Source organism: Olea europaea, chromosome 17 (assembly GCF_002742605.1).
Source record: "Olea europaea var. sylvestris chromosome 17, O_europaea_v1, whole genome shotgun sequence".
Lineage (NCBI taxonomy): Eukaryota > Viridiplantae > Streptophyta > Magnoliopsida > Lamiales > Oleaceae > Olea > Olea europaea.
The window spans coordinates 4,369,775-4,392,342 of NC_036253.1; the positions used below are offsets into that span (position 1 = coordinate 4,369,775).

The 22,568-nt window shown below is 36.0% G+C and overlaps 1 pseudogene; it reads left to right on the forward strand.

The window, feature by feature from the left end:
• LOC111365539 overlaps positions 1-5,900 on the forward strand; it is a 9,058-nt pseudogene extending 3,158 nt beyond the window's left edge.
• The last annotated feature ends 16,668 nt before the right edge of the window (positions 5,901-22,568 follow it).

Consider the following 22,568-nt stretch of genomic DNA (forward strand, 5'->3'; position numbering starts at 1 on the left):
TAGAAAATCTAGATTCTAGCAATATAATTGGAATTAAATTGGATTTTATTGTTAAATCTTCCGATTAGAGAGTTGGGAAGAAAATCTCTAATTGAGGAAAAATACATGAATTATTGATGTCGATTGATCCAATCTATTGGGGGAATTCCGACGCTTCACTTATGTCGCATATTGATAATTAATTTTTATTCCAAGTGACAAATCATTCCCACATAAAATTACGAAAACCCTAGTTTGTTTGATTTTTTGAGAAAATTTTCATCTCCCTGTGGATACGACACCCAAAGCTGTACTACAATCACCGCGTTATACTTTGGGCGTAATCAGATTTTGGCGCCGTTGTCGGGGAGACGGTACAAGTAATCAAGGGATCGACCGAAAAAGGGTGACATCGTTCCTTTTCCTTCATTTTTATTTGATTTAATTTTATTTTTTTTAGTGTTATTTTTATTTTGTTTTCACATTTTCTTTGTTTTTCTTTTTGTGTGTGTTTGATGAGCAGGGATCGAGCCAATCAAGGGAGTTCTATTGGAGCACCTTATCCAGTGTTTGAATCTCAATATAACCCTTATTTTGCTACTGTATCAATTGCCACGAACACCTCAACACATAACACTATGTCTGATAGTGAACACGGCAATGCGCCTTATAGGACTTTGCATGATTATTTGCACCCCACACGTACATCCACACCATCATGCATAATGTTTCCGCCCAATATGCCACATATCGAACTAAAATCGGGAATGATTCAACTTCTTCCCACTTTTCATGGACTTGACAGTGAAAACCCATACGCGCATATTAGGGAATTTGAGGAGGTAGTTGCAACCTTCCACAATCAACATGGTACAACGGATGCAGCCAGGTTAAAATTTTTCCCGTTTTCACTTAAAGAAAGAGCAAAAACTTGGCTATATTCATTGAGACCACGTTCAATTGGTACATGGGCTGAAATGACGCAAGCATTTTTTAATAAATACTTTCCCCACCATAAGACTAGCACCCTTAAGAAGCATATCTCATCTTTTACCCAAAAGGATAGTGAGACCCTATATCAGGCCTGGGAGAGATTTAAAGATCTACAAGCCCTTTGTCCTCACCATGGTTATGAGAGCTGGCGTATAGTTAGTTACTTTTATGAGGGATTAACATCTAGAGAACGTCAATTCGTAGAGATGATGTGTAACGGTGATTTCCTGCAAAAGGATCCGGATGAGGCCATAGAGTATCTAGACGATCTTGCTAAGAAAGCTCATACTTGGACAGGACCTAGCCCTACTGATAGTACCAATAGGTCACGACCTCCAGGAAATCCCACTAGTACAGGTATCTATCAACTTAGGGAAGAAGATAGTCTTAAGGCCAAAGTGGAAGCCCTTACTAAGGAATTTGAGACCTTGCGTGCTAAAGGCTCTAAACCTACACAAACTGTTTCGCGTGTTGAATCTTTGGGACCTTGTTTTGTGTGCGGTGGAGTAGATCACCTAGCCCAAGAGTGCACCACTTTAATTGAGATGAGAGGGGTTTATGAGGAACATTGTAATGCCTTAGGCACATATAGGAAGCCCTATTCTCCTTTCTCCGAATCCTATAACCCAGGGTGGCGCAATCATCCCAATCTCAGCTGGAAATCTGAAAACCAACAAACTACCCAATCAAATAGAACTTACAGTGCACCATCATATCAACCCACACCCTCTAGGAACTCTTTAGAAGATACCCTACATGCATTCATAGAGGCACAAGGCAAGACCAATCAGAAGTTTGAGACTATAATTAACCAGGTAGTGGAGGAAAATAAGGAGATAAAAAATCATGTGACTAAATTGACCAATGCCTTAACTGTGGGGGAACGTGGAAAATTTCCAGCACAAGCTTAACCTAATCCTAAGGGACAGCATATGGCTCAAACCTCAGGTTCAGGAGAGAGTAACCTTAAGGAAGCAAATGCCATCACCACTCGATCTGGGAAGGTTATAGAACCAATTTCAAAACCTAGGGAAAATGAAAAGGAATCTAGTGAGTCTGAAGAAAGTAGCCCTAATGATGAGGCAGCAGGAAATCCATCGAGGATACCTTTTCCACAAGCCCTTAAACTTAGCCCAAAATCAGTCAATCAAAACAGTGAGATCCTAGAACACCTTAGGCAAGTAAAAATCAATCTTCCACTCTTGCATGTAATTTCACAAGTTCCTACATATACGAAAGTCCTTAAGGACTTGTGCACTATGAAGAGGAAACACATTGTCAAGAAGACTGCCTTCTTGATCGAGCAAGTGAGTGCTGTGATTGAACAAAGGATCCCACCGAAATATAAGGACCCTGGCTGTCCAACTGTTTCCTGTGTCATCGGGAACCATGAGTTTGCACAAGCTCTCCTTGATCTGGGAGCCAGTGTTAATCTCATGCCCCATTCCATATACTTACTATTAGGTCTTGGTGAAATTAAACCCACTTTTGTGGTTCTAAAACTAGCTGATAGAACCACTATAAGACCTAGGGGAGTAGTTGAAGATGTGTTGGTTCAAATTGATAAATTCTACTACCCCGTTGATTTCTTAGTCTTGGATGTGAAGGCTAATGTTAATGTTGATTATAAAATTCCTATTATTCTTGGTAGACCTTTCCTCGCCACAGCTAACGCCCTTATAAATTGCAGGAATGGCCTAATGAAATTGTCTTTTGGGAATATGACTCTAGAAGTCAACATTTTCCACATTGCTAAGCAACCAATGGAAAGTGATGAGTGCCACCATACACATATGATTGAGGTACTCACTCAGGAGGAGGCACTTGAGACTACAAATTCTAACCCCTTAAGTCCTTTTCTTTTGAATTCTGCAATTCCAGCAAGTGTTAATGATGAAGAATATGCCAACATTTGTGCTATTTTTGCAAAATTTTAGGACTATGGGACATCACCATGGCAACCCAAATTTGAAGAATTGCCAGAAAGGACGGGCGGCCAGCAACCATCAAGCATTGAGAGCCCCAAACCAGATTTGAAACCGCTACCCCCAGGATTGAAACATGAATTCCTTGGACCAGGTGATACTTTTCCTGTAATTATTTCTTCAGAATTGGATGCATTACAATGTGAGCAACTTTTAAACGTTCTGAATGAACATAAATCTGCATTAGGTTGGACCATAGCTGACATTAAGGGTATTAGTCCTCTAATTTGCTCACATAGGATTTATTTAGAAGAAGGAGCCACCTCTAAAAGAGACCTACAACGTAGGCTAAACTTGACAATGAAAGAAGTTGTGAAAAATGAAGTGCTGAAACTGTTAGATGCAGGTATCATTTATCCTATTGTAGATATTAAATGGGTTAGTCCTACACAGGTAGTCCCTAAAAAGTCTGGTGTCACAGTGGTAAAAAAATGAAGTAGGTAAAATGGTCCCAACAAAAATAGTGACTGGATGGCGCATGTGCATTGATTACAGGAAGTTGAATGCTGCCACCCATAAGGACCACTTTCCCCTCCCCTTTTTAGACCAAATCCTGGAGCGTGTGGCTGGCCATCTTTTTTACTGTTTTCTGGATGGCTACTCTTGTTATTATCAAATTGAAATAGCCTTAAAAGACCAAGAGAAGACCACATTTACTTGCCCATTTGGTACTTATGCATTTCGTAGGATGCCATTTGGACTTCGTAACGCCCCTGCCACATTCCAAAGATGCATGATAAGCATATTTACTGACATGATAGAGGAGTACATGGAAGTTTTCATGGATGACTTGACAGTGTTTGGAGTCTCGTCTGATGCATGCCTATTTAACTTGAAGAGAGTCTTGACCCGGTGTGTGGAAAAAGGATTAGTTTTGAATTGGGAGAAATGTCATTTTATGGTACCTTTAGGAATTGTCTTAGGACATGTAATTTCTTCTAAAGGAATAGAGGTCGATAAATCAAAAATTGAACTGATCTCCAAATTGCCTACACCTGAAATCGTCAAAGACATAAGATCATTTCTAGGTCACGCAGGTTTTTATAGGAGGTTTATACAGAACTTTTCATCCATATCCAGACCCTTGTTTAACCTTCTAAGTAAAGAATCCAATTTTGAATGGACCCCAGAATGCCAAGAGGCATTTAAAATACTGATTAACAAGCTCACTTCTGCACCGATCATGCAACCACATGATTGGTCCCTACCGTTTGAAATTATGTGTGATGCTAGTGATTATGCGGTAGGTGTTGTACTGGGACAACGAAGAGAGGGTAAGCCTTTTGTCATTTACTACGCTAGTAGAATTCTTAACAGTGCCCAGATGAACTATTCCAAAACTAAAAAAGAGCTACTAGCTGTGGTCTTTGCACTCGACAAGTTTAGATCCTATTTATTAGGTTCTCCCATTACAATTTTCACAGATCATGCAGCCCTTAAGTACCTTCTTGCAAAGAAGGATACTGAGGCGCGATTAATACGGTGGATATTGCTTTTGCAGGATTTGACATCACCATCAAGGACAAGAAAGGAGTGGAGAATGTCGTAGCAGACCACTTATCAAGGCTAACCTTTGAAGACACTACAAACACCTTGCCAATAAGAGATGAATTCCCAGATGAAAATTTATTTTCTGTCTCTTCTTTACCATGGTTTGCTTACATTGTGAACTACTTGGCTGCAGGTGAAATCCCAAAGGAGTGGAGTACAAAGGATAAGAGGAAGTTTTTGGTTCAGGTACGTAATTTTTATTGGGATGACCCATGTTTGTTTAAGTACTGCCCTGACCAAATCTTAAGATGTTGTGTCCCCAATGAAGAAATACCTAGCATACTTAGTTTCTGTCATACTCAAGCATGTGGGGGCCACTTCTCTATAAAAAAGACTGCTGCAAAAATTCTACAATGTGGTTTTTATTGGCCTACCTTGTTCAAAGACACTAATACCTATTGTAGAACCTGTGAAAGATGTCAAAAATTAGGTGTCGTGTCTCGACGTAATATGATGCCTTTAAACCCCATTTTAGTGATAAAAGTGTTTGATTGTTGGGGGATTGACTTTATGGGCCCCTTTCCACCTTCTTTTGGTTATCTATACATTATTGTGGCGGTGGATTATGTGTCTAAATGGGTAGAGGCGGTCGCTTGTAGAGCTAATGACAATAAAACGGTTATTAAATTCCTCAAAGAAAATGTCTTGTCTAGGTTTGGTACACCACGTGTCATTATTAGTGATAGAAGCACACACTTTTGCAACCGTTCATTCGAAGCACTAATGAAAAAATATAGAGTTATTCATAAAATCTCTACTGCTTACCACCCCCAACTAGTGGATAGGTAGAATTGGCTAATAGGGAAATTAAACAAATTTTGGAAAAAACGGTGAATCCTAATCGTAAAGATTGGTCTTTAAGATTAAGTGATGCACTTTGGGCTTACCGTACTGCTTTTAAGACTTCCCTAAGCATGTCACCATATAGACTTATTTTTGGAAAGCCTTGCCATTTACCTGTGGAGCTTGAACAACGAGCATATTGGACTATTAAACATTTTAATTTCGACCTAGAGGAGGGAGGTAAGCTTAGGAAATTTCAATTGGCTGAGTTAGAGGAGTTGAGAAATGAGGCCTATGAGAGTTCTAGAATCTACAAGGAAAAAAATGAAAGCTTTTCATGATAAAAATATTTTGAGAAAAACTTTTGAACCAAATCAAAAAGTATACCTGTATGATTCTAGACTCTACAAGCATCCTGGAAAACTTCGTTCTAGGTGGACTGGCCCTTTTGTGGTATTACGAGTCTTTGAAAATGGAGCGGTAGAAATTGAGAATCCTAATGATGGTAGAGTGTTCAAAGTGAATGGACAGCGTCTCAAAATAGCTTTTGGGCAATCGGTGCCTGCAGTGGAAAAAATTCCCCTTGCAGACCCTGTTTACCACCATTAGCTTCACTCAGGTTCATCCTTCACTTTATTTTTCTGTATATTAGTTTTAGATTTTTCTTTTTAGTATGATTTGCATTCATTTTTTTTTTGTTTATTTTTTACTCCTTGCATTATCCATCTATTGAGTTCTTTCAGACTTCTCATCCTTTGAACTTAAGTTAATTCACTGCAGTACTCAGGTTATACCTTTTCCCTTCTTTATTTTTGGAGACATGTTTATGCATTGAGGACAATGTAACTTTTAGTTGGGGGGAGGATACATTTTGTTTGTGAATTTCATTGCATGATAAATTGTGTGATCATGGAATTGTGAAAAAGTTTACATTTTTGCTTGAACTTCTGAGTTGTTGCATGTCTATGCCTATGTGCTTGAGTGACAAAATATGCCACTAGGAGTTGGTTGTGTTTATGAGAATCTGGATATCAGGACACTTGCTATATTTAATTTTGTTCACACAAGCCTTGTGGTAAGATAGTGGTTTAACACATGTAGTTAGAGGAATTTCCTGCTAGAGCCTTCTTTAAAGAGAATTGGTGAGGATTGAGAGTTATTACATATTAAAAATGTAATGAGTGTTCATTGATTGTGTGAATTGGAAACTTCTTCTGAGAATGACATTACACGGTATGTGGTAAGACGGTGGTTTGTACTTGAGAAATGATAACAGTCAATTTAGGATTGAATTTGAGCCTTCAGACTAGTTCTTTTCCATAACTATAATCCCCTAGTAGCCACTTTGAGCCAATACACATACATAACCATTTCTTTTCATGTGCCTAAGTTATCCATACCTCCTTACACTGGATTAAAGTCTATAAATAGTCATTTTTCCACCTTTATGCTTCCAAGTGTATAGTAGGTGTTAAACGTCCATTTGAGAAGAAAAGTAACGAGGAAAGTGATAAGAGATGATAAGTGCTCGGGTGATGCAAAAAAAAAAAGCGAGAAAAGAAAAAAAAAAGAAAGAAAAAAATTGAAAAAAAAAAGAAAAAAAAAAGAGTGGATTGTTGTTGGGAGTTGAAAGGTTAAGGAATGCGTTGATGTAAAGGATTGTTATGTTGAATTACTTGTTGAGATGCCTAACTAGATACTTGGAAGTCCCTAAATTCTTTTCACCCTACTTTTCATATAACCCAGCTTAATCCCTTTCACACCCTTTGCATTGACTGTTTTAATCTCAAGTTGGTTTGTGGTAAGAAGTTGATGAATTCTCATTTGAAAGTATGCCTATCATGCGATCAATGTCTGCTTGTTGCTAATTATTAAAGCCTCCATGTTCTGAGTGTGCATCTTTCCCAGCTCCATAGAGAGAAATCCCGCACTAAACACTTTAATATCCGTGAGTTATGGGGTTGGACCTTTAGCTAGAGATACGCTTCGATGTTGCATGTGTTAGGGTTGGCGATAAGATGGCTATAGCTTGACATACACTTACACATTTAGCAAATATTTTTGATATCTTGATGATCATAACAATGTTAATTTCTGGTGGTGTTGAGTTTGAAAAGAGAATGAACTACTGTTGAATTAGAACTTAACAATTTCACTTGTAACATGGACCAATCACTCATTTGCTTTAATTTGCATTAAATTGCTAGGGACTAGCAATAAGCAAGTTGGGGAGTGTGATAAGAGTGTAAAATACTATATTTTCCCCTCTTAACTATTGCATTCATGTGATTATATTATGCAAAAATGCAATCATTACTCTTATATTTTGGTTTAGGTTGCATTTTGGTGAAAATGATGAAATTTGGAAGAAACAAGTGAAAAATGACCAAAGTAGAAGAGAACGAAAGTTCGGGGACTGAAGTGCAAATGATCCAAACTTGTGTCTAAGATTATGATGAATATTCGAAAGTGTTAGAGGTCAAGTGGATGAGGAAAGAAGTCAAAGAGATGAAATAACGTCAAAGTTTGATCAATACATCAATTTCCAATCGAAAACTAACACACCAATTTTTAGTCTAATGTTGGGACCCATTTTTGATATGGAAGATGATCGAATTGGGAGATGACTTCTGAATAAAAATTGTGGCCCTTTGAGTTAGCTATCCAATGCAACTTGAATCACCTCAATTGGACATTGGAAAAGAAAGTTATGATTAAAACACTGAAAGCCGTCTAGCGGAACCATGCGGTCGCACGCACCTATACCGAGAATTGAAGAGGCTGAAAGTGCATAACCATGCGACCGCAATGACAATAACCATGCGGTCGCACGCACCTATACCGAGAATTGAAGAGGCTGAAAGTGCATAACCATGCGACCGCAATGACAATAACCATGCGGTCGCATAGTGTTTTTTGGGCGGCCGAATCTCAGTTTCCTTATACGATTGAATCTATTATGGTAACCTAATTTTCACAGGATATAAATGCCTAAAACCACCCAAAACGAAGGGAGACGCCCCCAGACCTATTTCTTTCATCTTGGTGCTCAAGAAATTCCATGGAAAACTAAGGAACTTGGTGAAGCAACGAAGGATCTCAATCGGTTTTGGTGATTTCGACATCTTTAATTCATGTAATTGAGTTTTTCATTATTAAACAATTTTAGAATCAAATTTCCATATCTTGAATATGTTTTTTATATTAGTTTAACAATTATTAGAATTTCCATAGATTCAGTCATGCTTTCTCTATCGAATATTTGAAATACTTGTTGAATTACAATTTGAATTATTTATTGTGAGATTATTTTAACTTTTATCAAATCCTTCATAGATCTAGCCATGTTCCTTCTATCGAATGATTGAAATAATTGTTGAATTTTAATCTTAATATTATTTTATTGGCGAATTGATTACTGCCTTATGCTTGATGTATATGGTTGATCTTTGATCTTCTTCCAATAAAAAAAATGTGCAAATGTGTTATAGAAAATTTAGATTCTAGCAATATAATTGGAATTAAATTGGACTTTATTGTTAAATCTTCCGATTAGAGAGTTGGGAAGAAAATCTCTAATTGAGGAAAAATACATGAATTATTGATGTCGATTGATCCAATCTATTGGGGGAATTTCGACGCTTCACTTATGTCGCATATTGATAATTAATTTTTATCCCAAGTGACAAATCATTCCCACATAAAATTACGAAAACCCTAGTTTGTTTTATTTTTTAAGAAAATTTCCATCTCCCTGTGGATACGAAACCCCAAAACTGTACTACAATCACCACGTTATACTTTGGGCGTAATCAGGCTCTTAATCGCCAAACCACCTCCTAACGGTCGACATAGTCCAACCGGCTAGGCAGAGAGCTTTGAAAAGCCAAAAAATTGGCTAAAGCCCTTAATTGCCGACCACTTCCTGACGATCGACATAGCCCATACGGCTAGACGAAGAGTCTTGAAAAGTCAAAAAAATTGGTTAAGGCCCTTAACCGTCAGACCACCTCTATGCTCATCTCGTTAAGACATACGATCGACGTAGCTCACGCGGCTAGGCAGAGAGCCTTGAAAAGCAAAAAAAAACTAGCTAAGGCCCTTAACCAATACACTCCTCTCCCAAAAGCCAACTTAGTCCATGTGACTAGGCGGAAAGCCTTAAATGGTCAGAACGTTGGCTAAGGCCATCGACCATTATAATCAAGCCTAGTGCACGCGGGACTAAAGACATTCACCCATGCTATCACACAACTGAACATGGGAAATGACACTAAAAAAAATAAGTTTCAACATTAATAACCGCTGATAACATAACATTCATACAAAAAAAAAAACATGTGATATACTCTTGCCCACACTTCGGACAAATAGGGAATGATGCTACACATAGAAATAAAAGGCAACACAAAAAAGGGGAAAACTAACAAAAGATGCTACTACTAAGCCATGCTTCAACTAGACGGGGAAGCGCCACCGCTGCCGCCCTGCGACGAATGACCAAGTGACCTAGATGGCTGCGCCCCGCTCTCCTTCCCCTTACGCTGCGCAAGGAACTTATCAAAACCTGAGGGGTCAATAGAAGGGTACTCGGTCGATATTCACTCCTTGGTTAGTTTGATGGATGCCGCCATCGCCTTCCCTCTGTACGAATGCAAGGCCCTCGCATAATCAAACGATGACTTGTACTACTCCACAGATGCCTCTAAGTCCCTAGTATACTCAGCAGAGGCCTTATACCTCTCGAATGCCTCCTCTGGAGCACGAGCCAACACAGACCACAAATTGTCATTCTCTGTCTCCTGCTCGCGGGCTTGAGCCTCCAACGCCTCTACAGATTTCTTCAAGGAATATATCTTTTTCTTGTAGTGATGAGTCTCTTTCTTCTTTTCTTCTACAAGAGTCTTCAACTTTAAGGTCTGGCGACAACTCAATTCAGCAAGCTCGATCTGAAGGGCGACCACCTAAGAATGAGGAGACAATGTGAGAGTCAAGTAGAAAAACCATGCTCAAAAAATAAAACTCAGCGTAAAAGAGATATGGAATTATAAACATACCCTCCGGAGATAAACCGCCGCAGCCCTCTCGATGTCGTCTGCGCTATATCCTGCAATCACCCTGTCCCGAGTGGGTGTCACCAAGGACTTAAGCACCCCCATCTCATGATAGCCTCGGGTGGGAGAAAACCCGAAATTAGGAAGTGAATCCTCGCGCTCCCCCCGTGTGTGATTGGAAGAGCCCGGCCTAGGTACATGAACAACCTCAGTAGGCTCGTCTGAGGGTTGGGGAGTCTCTTTTGCTACCTGAGACCTTCCCCCTTGGTTAGCTGTCTTTTTCGTCTTTAAGGGAGCAGGGGATGGCTCAATATCACTTCTATGCCCTTGTTCAGGCATAGAGTCCATAGTCCCCTTCAGGTCAAATTCCAACCCTGTACATGCTCGTCAGGCTCGTAAAACAAAAGAATGTGAAAACATAAAACAAGGAAGGGAGGCTCAAGAGTTTACCGTCAATGGGAGCAAAGGTCATCGAAGCCACCCGGTAGGGTCTTTAACACCTCGTCAAGGTCAAAATCCAGATTTACATACATAAGCCAAAACTCATTAGCCTAGAAAAACAACAAGCAAAAAATATGTGCAAGCAAAAAATCGCAAAAATCAACGAATCTACCTACCAGTAGGACAACTCATCCCCACTATTAACATGTTCTTCATGGTCAGAACTGATCGTACGTCAAGTGCGAGGGGGGTACATCGACCAACTCCTGGATTTGAGTTTTTAAAAGAGAAGTAATTTCTACTTGGCTATTGAAAAAGCGGAATTGGGGATGCCCCCAGTTGGTATTGAAGGGGAATTGACCTTTGGGAGGTCAGGTGAAGAAGAACCTGGATTTCTACCCACTGTTCAAATTCCTAAATTTGGGAAAGATAAAAGGGATCCTAGTAGTAAAAAAGACAAACGCATTGCACTGAGCAAGTTTGGGCATCTCGAAGACACACCTAAAAATGTCCATAAAAAGTGGAATTCTCCTCTTAAGGCAAACATACAAGAAATATAATACCTTTCTCCATGCATTGGGGTTAATTTGACTAGGGGTAAGGTGGAATTCATTGAAAATCAACACCAAGAATGGATGAATGGGAAATCGAAAACCCCCATCCATAATGTCCTTATATACGGCTACCTCACGTGAATCAGATCTGGGAAATCTTTCTGTGGGACCTGGGGCTGTATAGACGTAATTATCGACCCTATCATACCTAGCAAAGCATTTTTCCAACTTATGTGGAGAGTTGTAGAGAATATAATTTTTTGGAATTTCAAGGGGTACGATCTCACCAACCGGATCTCGCCCAATTTCTAAGTTTTGGTTTGGGGACTTGGTGGAGCCAATATGTCTCTTGGAGGAATTCGAAATAAACGTCTGAGAATCAGCTGAAGGGGATCTGCGATCAAACTCACAAGGAAACCTATCGGAAGAGGGGAGAGGCCGAAGGCGACCAGCCTTACGAGCGGGAGGTGAAGGGCTGATTGATCGACGAGTCCGCACGCCAGTTAATCGACCAGCTCCACTAGACCGATCGACCGACTAGCCAACCGGATCTTTTTCGGTATCGACCGGCCCCCACCACTACTTTCGTCGAAAGAAGAAGAAAAAATGATAGTCTTGTACATGATTTTGCAAAAAATGAAGAAGAAAGTTACCTTGGAAGAGATGGGTGACTAAGATGTTGGGAGGAGGAGAAAATGATTCACATGCGAGGACTACCTCCTTTTTTTAAGCAATAAAATTTGAATTCTTTTGGGGGAAAATTCCCTCCAAGTTAGGAGCCATTCGATGGGCGCCAAATGTGCAGTGAAATAAGCCTTCTGCTTTAAATTATACTGCTCGACTTATTTAGGCGAATATATATATATAAAAAAAGACTCGGGACAGGAGAATTACTATACCTTGTCGATTAACATCGACAAGGGGTAAGGGGCTAATGATATAAGTTAGCTTACAGAACCACCCCAACGACAAACAAGGCGGATCACTACACGTCGATGTGAAGCTATCGACCCCCCGAGGGTGCTCTACCTTTACGTAGGCCATCTGCTCCCCAGAAGTGACTTATGTGCCCCCCCAACACTTAGTGAAAAATCTCAGGTAAATTAACAAAGCTCCATGGCGGTTATTATTGGCACAACCTTCGAGCGAGAAGTTAGAGATGTAAAGTCCCAAATTTTCGTGAAATAGAATTAAATTTTTATATGTTATATTTTAATATTTTGAAAAGTTAGGGACTAAGATTATACATAGCAAATTTCTATTTTATTTGGGTCAAATAATTAGATTTTGACCGAGCAACGATAAGTATATGAATATTGGGCTCGTTGGATAGATTGAAATTAGTGACACATATTAGACTCGAAAAAAACTTGATTTGGTTAAATGAAGCCCAAATTATCGAGGTCAAAAGATATGGTGCTAAATGGTTTTAATTAAGTTAAATTAATGAATCTATAAATTAAGGGGGGGCACGTGTAGTAGTACTAATTGAATAATAATAATAAAAAAAAAAAATTCTATATATATATATATATATATATATAGAGAGAGAGAGAGAGAGAGAGAGAGAGAGAGAGAGAGAGAGAGAGATATTTTATATTTTCACACGTTACTTTTCCTTTGAGTTTCTCTCCGCTCAAATTAGCCACCTCTAAGAAACTTCCACATGCCTACTACATTTTCCCCACTACCCAACTAAAATGAAAGATTCTCCACATTCCTTCATTTATCTCACGTTCATACGGTTTCTTCACTTCAACAATTAATAACTTCCCCATCTTATATTTATTAATCATTTTCTTCTATATTTTTATTTCACTCAAATAAGAAAGACTTTGCAGTAACATTTGTAGAGCATTCTTCATATCTCAACATTTTTCTTTGGGCTGAAACGCATTTGAAGGTTAAGGTAGGATACGATATGCAAATGGTTGTCCCGTTTAATTTTTGTTATTTCATATTGATAAATATTTTCGTTAATGATATGAAATGATATGATATGACATATATGGCCATCCGGTACAAATGATATGATATGATTGAGCTCTTACTGGTTAAAGATATGATATGACGGTACGATTTATTTTGATATATGAATGATAAATGTTATTCGGGATTGTACGAATATTTGTATCCTACTGAGTATTCCCCATACTCACCCCTTTTTCCATACCTTACAGGTTAGTACGGGTCGTGTTGGAGTGCAGCGGTTTGATGGTGTGGTCGTGTCTCGTCTAAGGAACAAAGATCTAAAATCTAGCACGTAACCTCATTTATTTTAATTTAGTTGTCATGGAAATTTATTTACAGTTAAATTTACTGTGCATGTTTATTTTTTTACATGGACATGTTTAAACTTACATTTTTAATTAAATTGTTTGGTTTCCCTTTACTGCTATTTTTCATTAGTCGTAACAAATTTTTACATGTAATTAATTATGGATAGAACGTAACATATGCATGTCCGAAATCTCGAATCAGCAAGAATGTGGGGAAATTACTCATTTTCACTGGCCACTAATAATAGTCCAATTCATCTTGCTAGCCATCCGTTATTTTCTGTGAACACTTATGATAATGTCACCTTGATTTGTATTAATTTTAATGATTAGGGTGCTACTGCTGCCTTTCAAATTGATTAATGGATATATCCATGCATGGCAAATTAATGAAGACCCTATAATGACGTTAGATTAGGGGAGTTAAAGCCATGTTTCACTTGCTGGAGGAAAAGAGAATAAAGTATGCTTATTACCATTATTTTAACAACAGTAAGGAAAATTGCTTAATAACATTTATGCATATTTCTTGCTAAAATGGAACCCCATATATAATTTTCTTCAAAGTTCATCATAACATGATTTTTATTTCACATGTTAAGATTTCTTTAGGTTATTGACAAGGGATAACATCATTATAAACCCATTTATTTTTTTAAAGAAACATTTGGTAGTGACTCAAGTTTAAAAAAAAAAAAAATTATTTGATTTTTATAAAGTAAATAAAAAAAATTGGGTCGCTACAAGAGATCCCCCAGGAGAACTTAGGTTAGTGAGGAAGCCGACGTGGGACACGTGGCACCACGATCGTCCGGCACTCACCCGGCTTCCAGCACCTATAATACCCCCAAAGACGACATGGGTAAGGGGGTGTTTTTGGACGTTTTCTAGCTATCTGAATTCCATCCTTACTTTTCTTGACGCATAACGTCAGAGGTAAAATGGGGGAGAAAGTCCCGTCCTCACTTTTTAGGTTATACACGCTTGCCGGAGTAGCAGGAACGCCATCGGCCACCAGGTAGATTAGAAGGTATTATTCTACCACCATTTTAATTGTCATTATAATGTCTTCTTCAGATCACAAATGAAGTTCTGAAAAAGGGTCAAAAACTTTTTAAGTTGTTAAGTAATTTTGATTTTAACTCCTTGCATATGACCTTAGTTGTGAGCATTAATTCCACATATGTTACCTCAGTTGTGACCTTCAATATTTTGCTTTTATTGCGAAATTTGATAGGTGCATCTTGAATTTTTTTGAATAATTGTGACCTGAATCTTGACCTTAATTGTCACTTTTAATGCATCGTTTTGCAACTGCTTTATGTGTTGTTGAGTCCTTGTTATCTTTAATTCTCTAATCCTTAGTTGTTTAATGAATCATTTTGAATGTGAATTTGGCAACTGCATTGTGCAGCCAGCCGTGTGTATGGAATTAGTGAATTCAATGCAAACTGGTGATTTTTTTTTAATTACTAATTGATAAGATTATGTGGTGTTAATTGTGAAAGAGTAGAGAGATGATAATTTTCAATTAAAATCTTGTAGTATTATTTTTCAAATATAAAAACTAGTTAACAGTATTTATTAATAAAATTTAGAAATGCAGTATTTTTCAGCCATGAACTTGAGGTACTGCTCAGCTTACTTTTCCCAGTAAAGAATTGAGGCCCAACGTGAGGCCCAAAGTAAATGGATCAATCACTAACCCACGACTATACTAAAAACTGAAACCAGCAAAACAAAATTGTGGCAAATAATAACGCTAAGGACTCGTTTGACATCGCTTTTGTTTCATGTCGAAAAGCTATGGGATTAATATACTTTAATTTTTGTTTAAAAACTAATTTATAAAAGAACTTCCTATTCTGAATGTGATTTTAGAAAAAACTACATTGACCAAATTTTTCTAAAAACTCTTATGACTAGAAGAAACAGTTCCATGAAATTAGTCAAACGAATCCAAAATTGTTTTTCGATCTCAAAATCTTATTTTGACTTTTCAAAAGCCATGCCAAATTGGACCAAACATAGTGAGACTTTTACAAATACATTTTTTATATATGCTCTTCTATAAGTCAGACTATTTTTTTGTAGATTATACTACTGACAAAAGATTAAGCATGCTCTTCTACTGTTAATTTCTACAAGTTGATAACAATGTAACATGAGCAAGGAAGGATATTAAGGATCAAATAAATATTCAATAAAGATAATTTGATCATTTAGGAAGTGAATATTTTACATATGAAGTAACATTCTTTTTAAAAAAATTTCAAGAGTATTTTTGTATCTTCTTCAAGTCAAGTAACGTGATAAAAATTGGGTAATGCTGAATGATAGTAGTGGTGGTTGCTATCATTTTTGGTTAATTTAAAAGATCAACGAACTATATAAAAGTTGGTAGCTGTTATATTCTTCAAAGTGCACGCGGAGCTTATGAATGTGTAGTGATGATGGAAGTAGTGATTGCCACCATGTCTAAGTGGTCGGACTGCCGCGCCTACTTTCAAGAATAGATAGTAATTGCTAGTTCTCTTGTACCTCAATTAACACATTCACGGTTTAGTCTTAGCACAAGTAGCTTCACGGTACGATTATCTCCAACATTCGATGCAGTTACCACAATTAAAATTAGAACCTCGAGGACTGGGATTTACCCTACAAGAACCAACTTGAACCTTGAAGGGGTCTCTTCAAAGTGTCTGGTCTCACTGATCTATGCAATAAAGCCATTTCCCAACCTTCACCTACCACCATTATGATCGGCTCATGAAAATTAGAAGCCAATAAGATCAAAATTGACTACTAAGGCAGCAAGGCACTAAATATTTGGAGACATTAATTGAAGAGATTGACAAGTCTTTGTGTTTGAGCCACATTATTTTTGAATAACGTATTTTGAAATAGTAGATTGATGGAGAATATATAGTTAAAAAATAAAGAAAAATTTTAGATTTACGTATAATATTATTTTATTAAAGAATGTGTAGTTGAAATTATATCAAATCATTATTTAATGATATAATTTTTTCAAAATAATGGGCTCAAACAGGCCTTTGTTATAAAGCCTCATCCGCCATATCTACTTAGAGAAGAGACAGAAAAAGAAAGGGTGACGTATTAAAATTATTGCAGTAGTATTTATCATTTTTAGTTTTCCTTATTCCATGATTCTACTTTTAGTATTATCTCGATAGACTATACTTTCAAATCTCTTAAGTAAGATCAATTATGGTTCATGTAACGATTCCCCTTGAGCTTTTAGAGAAAGTCCACTAAGGAGTTATTCTAATTAGAAGTAGTATTTTTATAAAATTAACTAAATGGATCTATATGACCAACTTTTGGGTCTCAAAAGAAATTTTTTGACTCGATGAATCTTGTTGTCTACTTTCTTGGTATTATCAGGAATCAATGTAACATTAAAAGATTGTACGAGTTTGTTACAACATTGCACCCAACATACTGTATCGTGAATGACCCCACACCTTGGAATTATTTTACCAATTAAGTGCTTTTATAGTTGAAAGAATAGGCACTTGTGTAAACGAAGGTCTTTTGTCAAGTTTCTGTTGTATGATAGAAATTGGCTAACCAATTTTGATATATTTATGGCCAAGATAAGTACCTGTGGCTCCAAAATTTTCTATTGTGGGTCAGTTGGTAGTAGATAAACAAATCCATGAATTTTAAGCAACAACTTTATACATATGTATAGTCTTTTGTTAATTGTGTGACAAATCTCCAACTGTCGGTTTGTATGTAGCTAGGTCTACCAATATAAGAAAATATGAATAATAAAAAGTCGATTACAAGAATGATGTGATGTTAGTGAGACTTATTAGAAGATGGAGAACTTGAGTCATAATGAATCGAAGAACATCTCCACGCTCGTTTACAAAATCGTAGGAAGTTGTGAGCAGTTAATCCAACAAATTGATTTGTAATAAAGATACTTTTCTTAGATAAACTAATGTGGATATGCTATATGTGATTGCATATATAGTGCTTGTGGGCATAGTATAATCCCCAATCCAATTATTTTTGCTTCTAGGATATAACGATGTTTAGGGATGAATCGACATTTGATCCAATCTTAGCTGTGTCGTGAGAGCTTTATAACACTTTAGAAGAAGTTCAATTTGGTAAATCAAACTTCAATCTACAAGGATATTGAGTAGATGGTCAAGGATCTGTTGGATATTGGTTAAATAAATCGAGAATTGAAAATCGATTAAAGTTCGTATCGACTTCGGCCAAATACTCAAAAGCTCAACTCAATCCGTTTAGGCAAAATTGTTTGCCACTTCGCCGCTTCGGGGCGCACAAACGGGGATCGACCTGTTTGGCCTCAACCATTCTTTTCATAAAGGTGCATTGTTTGGAAAGGGTGCATGGTTTGGCATCAACCATTTCGTCTACACCCTTTCATGGTCTATAAATAGGACCCTTTGGGTGTCCTATTCCTCACAATTTGATATACAAAAACATCTCTCATCCTCTCTTCTATCCAAAATCAAAATTATTTCATTTATTTTGATTTTCTTTCATTTCATTCTCTACATGTATTGAAGGGTATATTTGGCATTTCGAAAACCAATATCGGATGAATGAGAAATTACGAAAAATGCCTCAACCATTAGTGAATAGACACCTTTTCATAAAGGTGCATTGTTTGGAAAGGGTGCATGGTTTGGCCTCAACCATTTCGTCTACACCCTTTCATGGTCTATAAATAGGACTCTTTGGGTGTCCTATTCCTCACAATTTGATATGCAAAAACATCTCTCATCCTCTCTTCTATCCAAAATCAAAATTATTTCATTTATTTTGATTTTCTTTCATTTCATCCTTGGAGTACATAAGCCTACATTTGGTTCGTTGTACTTGTGTTTTGGAGTGCTACAAACACAAGTGTAGCCGTTGTATCTTGGGAGTCGATTGCCGAAATCCGTAGGCACCGTTGCGGGGCAAATTCGACTTAAGGACAAAGAGTCCAACTCTTGCCTCGGCTTTGTCACCATCATTATACTTATTTCGGCGTCACTATTCACGAAATTCTTCCAACAGGATCTACCCAATTTTCTGTAGCATGAATTCTCATCCGTATTGCAACTAATTTAGCTCTCCGTTTGGCCCCCATTCTTTCCAAATTTTAATAGTTTGAATAGTATTTTTATGAAAAATTTGTGGTTAAAAAAAATTAAATTTTTTTTATTTACGTGTAATATTATTTTATGAAAGTGTACGATTGAAAATAAAAGAGAGAAAAAGAATGAGGAGAGAATGGGGGCCAAACGAGGGCTTAGTAAGCCACGTGTCTAGAAAATATGGAGTTTATTCCACCAAATTGACTTATGCTAGATGACGTTGAAATTACCCAATGACATGTATCACTTGTCAATGCTAGTATGACTTAAAAATAATCACAATTAAAGCCGTGAAAAACACCCATAGTTTGAGCCACATTAGGGTTGTTATACATGTACAGAAAATTTTTATACAGAATGGGTACAGAAATCTCACAGTTCCTGGGGCCCACAACATTTTTGGAATATTTTATATACCGTGGGGCCCACACACATGAGTCTGTTATGTGCAACTTCTGTAAACTTAAACCTCTGTACATATGGATTTTTCCGCCACATTATTTTCATAAAAATGTATTTTTGAATATTGTATTGATGGAACTATATGGATAAAAAATAGAAAAAAGTTTTGAATTCGCGTGTAATATTATTGTATTGAAGAATGTGTTGTTGAAACGATATCAAATCACTGGTTAAAAATATATTTTTTCGAAAGAATGTGGCTCAAGCAGGGGCCATAGTTTGGTACAAAAATTCAATTAATAGGGGTATTCTTACATATGTGAATATGTAGAAAACAAAATAGAATTCAATATGACTAAAACATTCAAATCAAATAGAATATAAGACATGAGGTTGTTGTAATATTACCAAAACTACAAAAACACGTCGAATCCTTGTCTGGTTTAGATTTAAAAAAAAAAAATTCTTAATAGTTTTTATAAAAGTTGATGGAATACGTAATCAAAAAGTTATGAATCATATGAAATGTGATTAAACTAATTGTAGATTTTGACTTAATTTAATTAATATTTTAATTGAAAAAGAAGGTGCCTAGTTATATAAATAAAGATATCAATTAGTATAAGTTGAATTCTTAACATTGAGGAAGCAATCAAATTGATCATAATGATTCCAAAACTTGATTTCATGTTATTTAGTCATACTGAGATTACAATTTCAGTCTAAATAATGTTAATGTGACATTAAATTATAGATAGAATTAAATAAATCATTCAATTTCACATTTCATTTAACGCATTATCTAATGCTACCTAAATTGAGGTTAAGACATCATAACAATCATCGCTCCTTTTTACAAGTCCTCTATGCTTCCTCGTACTTGTTGGGACGTGGAATAGTCAAAACTTTTGCTTCATCTTAGGCTGGAAAAAGTGGTTGAACATTGTTTTCGAGTCTTCTTAGGAACCGTGCGGAATTGTGGTCCTACTCTACAGAATTTTATTTAACACCACTGGGACCCAGATTCCGTAATTTTAAAATCTTAGCCACGTTTGACATAATTGTTTTTGAAAAGAATGGATTTTTGAATCGTAAATTTTGAAAAAACGCGTGGTTAAAAAAAAAAATAAAAATTTTTTTTTTACATTTACATGAAATGTATTGTTAAAAATGAGCATGAAAAGAATGAGAAAGAATGATTATCAAATAAGCTCTTCAAGGAAAAAAAAAATTATTTGTTTAAATTTATATTGCGTATTTTATATTTTATTAAAGATTTGACCACGAGTCAAAGACATTTACTGTCTAGTTAGAGCTAAATAGAACTGTCATTTTTATTTTTTTAATTAAATACTTAAATTGTACTTAAATATAAATTTATGATTTGAAGAGTTGAACCCTACTAGTAGTACGGAAAAAGTTGATTGTACAGCATTTCTTTTATAATTTTTTTCACAGTCTCCTCGCAAAGGTGAGGTCTGTCGTTATTTTAATTGCGGAACCCACCAATTGCATTTGTGTGTGCTTTAGACCATGCTGTGAAAATTGATGTACTCGTAGCATTTCCTAGCAGTACACCATGCTCTGTACGGTATTGTGTAAAGTCCATACACAAGCAATATTCTGGAAAGTTTTGATACATAAATAATTTTCTACCTCCAAATACGGGGGATATGTCCGACTTTACAAAATATCGCATTAAAAGCAGTATAAACTAAAGGTCAAAATTGGCATGCCAAATAATTGCAGGAAAATTCGCTGATTAGTTATTGGATTTTACTAGTAAGTCAAGCAAGTTTCAAATGATACGTCGAGTTTGACATCTTTAGGCCACACGAATGCACAATTTTGTTAAATTAACATCAATTAGATTTAACTTATATATTTAGTTTTTTGTTCGGACAATTATGCTACACTAAAATCAAGATTAATATAAAGTTTGACATAATGTCACGTGATATTCCATCATTGGATGGTTTAAAGCACATCAGCTTTTCATCCAACTATTTACTGCCACATATAATCAAGCTTTTGGTCAAATTATTCTGTCAAAGTAGTTATGTTCTCATTTGGATTGGGATGAAGGGGTTTATTTAGGTGAGATTTTTGAAAAATTTCATGAACTTTTCTTAAGTGATGACTTTTGAGGATTTTGTGAATTTTTTATCGATATATATGGAACTAATCGAAGTCTTTCGTAGATTTTTATGATTTTCATTTTAAATTTTTTATAAACTTCTGTAGAATTAAAAAGATTTTTGAAGGCTTTCATAGAATTACGTGAATCTAGAAAACAATATGAAATTTTCATATACGATATGGTGGTTCCGCAGTTCCCTTTCACGTCCCCATATAATAATAAAAAATAAAATTAAAAGAATAATTTACTCTCATGACTTCTTGAGACTTCTAAAAAAAATTTTAATTGAACACACCTTGACTACAATTGAATATACCAATATTTTTAGAAAGTTTTAGAAAGTCTACATTGAATATCTCTAAAACTTTTAAATCTCAAAAAAACTTTAAAAGTTTCAATAGAATGTACCCCAAAGTATCTGAATGGTGGTTACTATTTTTGACTTCCTTTTTATCCTAATAGATTACTGAATCACTGGGATTCATAGGCTCGAGGTTTAATTAAGTAGATTTTTCCCCATATTTCTTTGAATTAAAATTTTTTTAAAAAAAAATCCAACATGTTAGGTATTGCTTAATGTGCGTATCAAAAATCTTCACATATGCATCAAATTTTAACTAATGTTAAAATCTATATGAACAAAGCGCCAATCTGGGAGCTCATTTGGATCCGTTTGATTGCAAAGATAGAATTTATGTGGAAAGAAAACGAATTTCAGGGAATTGAATTGCTTAGAAATTTTTTTATTGGGAATTTTCAATTATTGTGTTTGATTGGTATAATTTTCCACGTGAAAAATGTTGAAATAAAAGTATTTTTTGCTATTCGTTTGATTTTATTTTACATGAAAATTTTCAATTAAAGGGATAGAATTCACTAGTATTGGGAATAAAATTTGTTTCCATTGGAAAAAAAAAGACAAAAAAAAAAGAGTAAAGAAAACCATCTATCTTTTGGTATTCGTTTGATTTTGTTTTACATGGAAATTGTCGACTAAAGGAAAATATTTTTTTACAATTAGGGATAGAATTAATTTCTATTGCTAAAAAAAAATTAAAAAAAAAAACGTGTTGAAGCAAAACCAAGAAAATTCCAGCTTCCAAGAAAACCAAATTCCACAAAAAAAATATACTATCAAACAGCCAAAAGTTAAAGTTGGAATTTGAATTCTATTTTCCATGAAAAATATAGTGCCGTCAAACATGGCCTTAGAGATTTTTATAATCCAAAATGTAGCCATTATACAGTACAAGGATC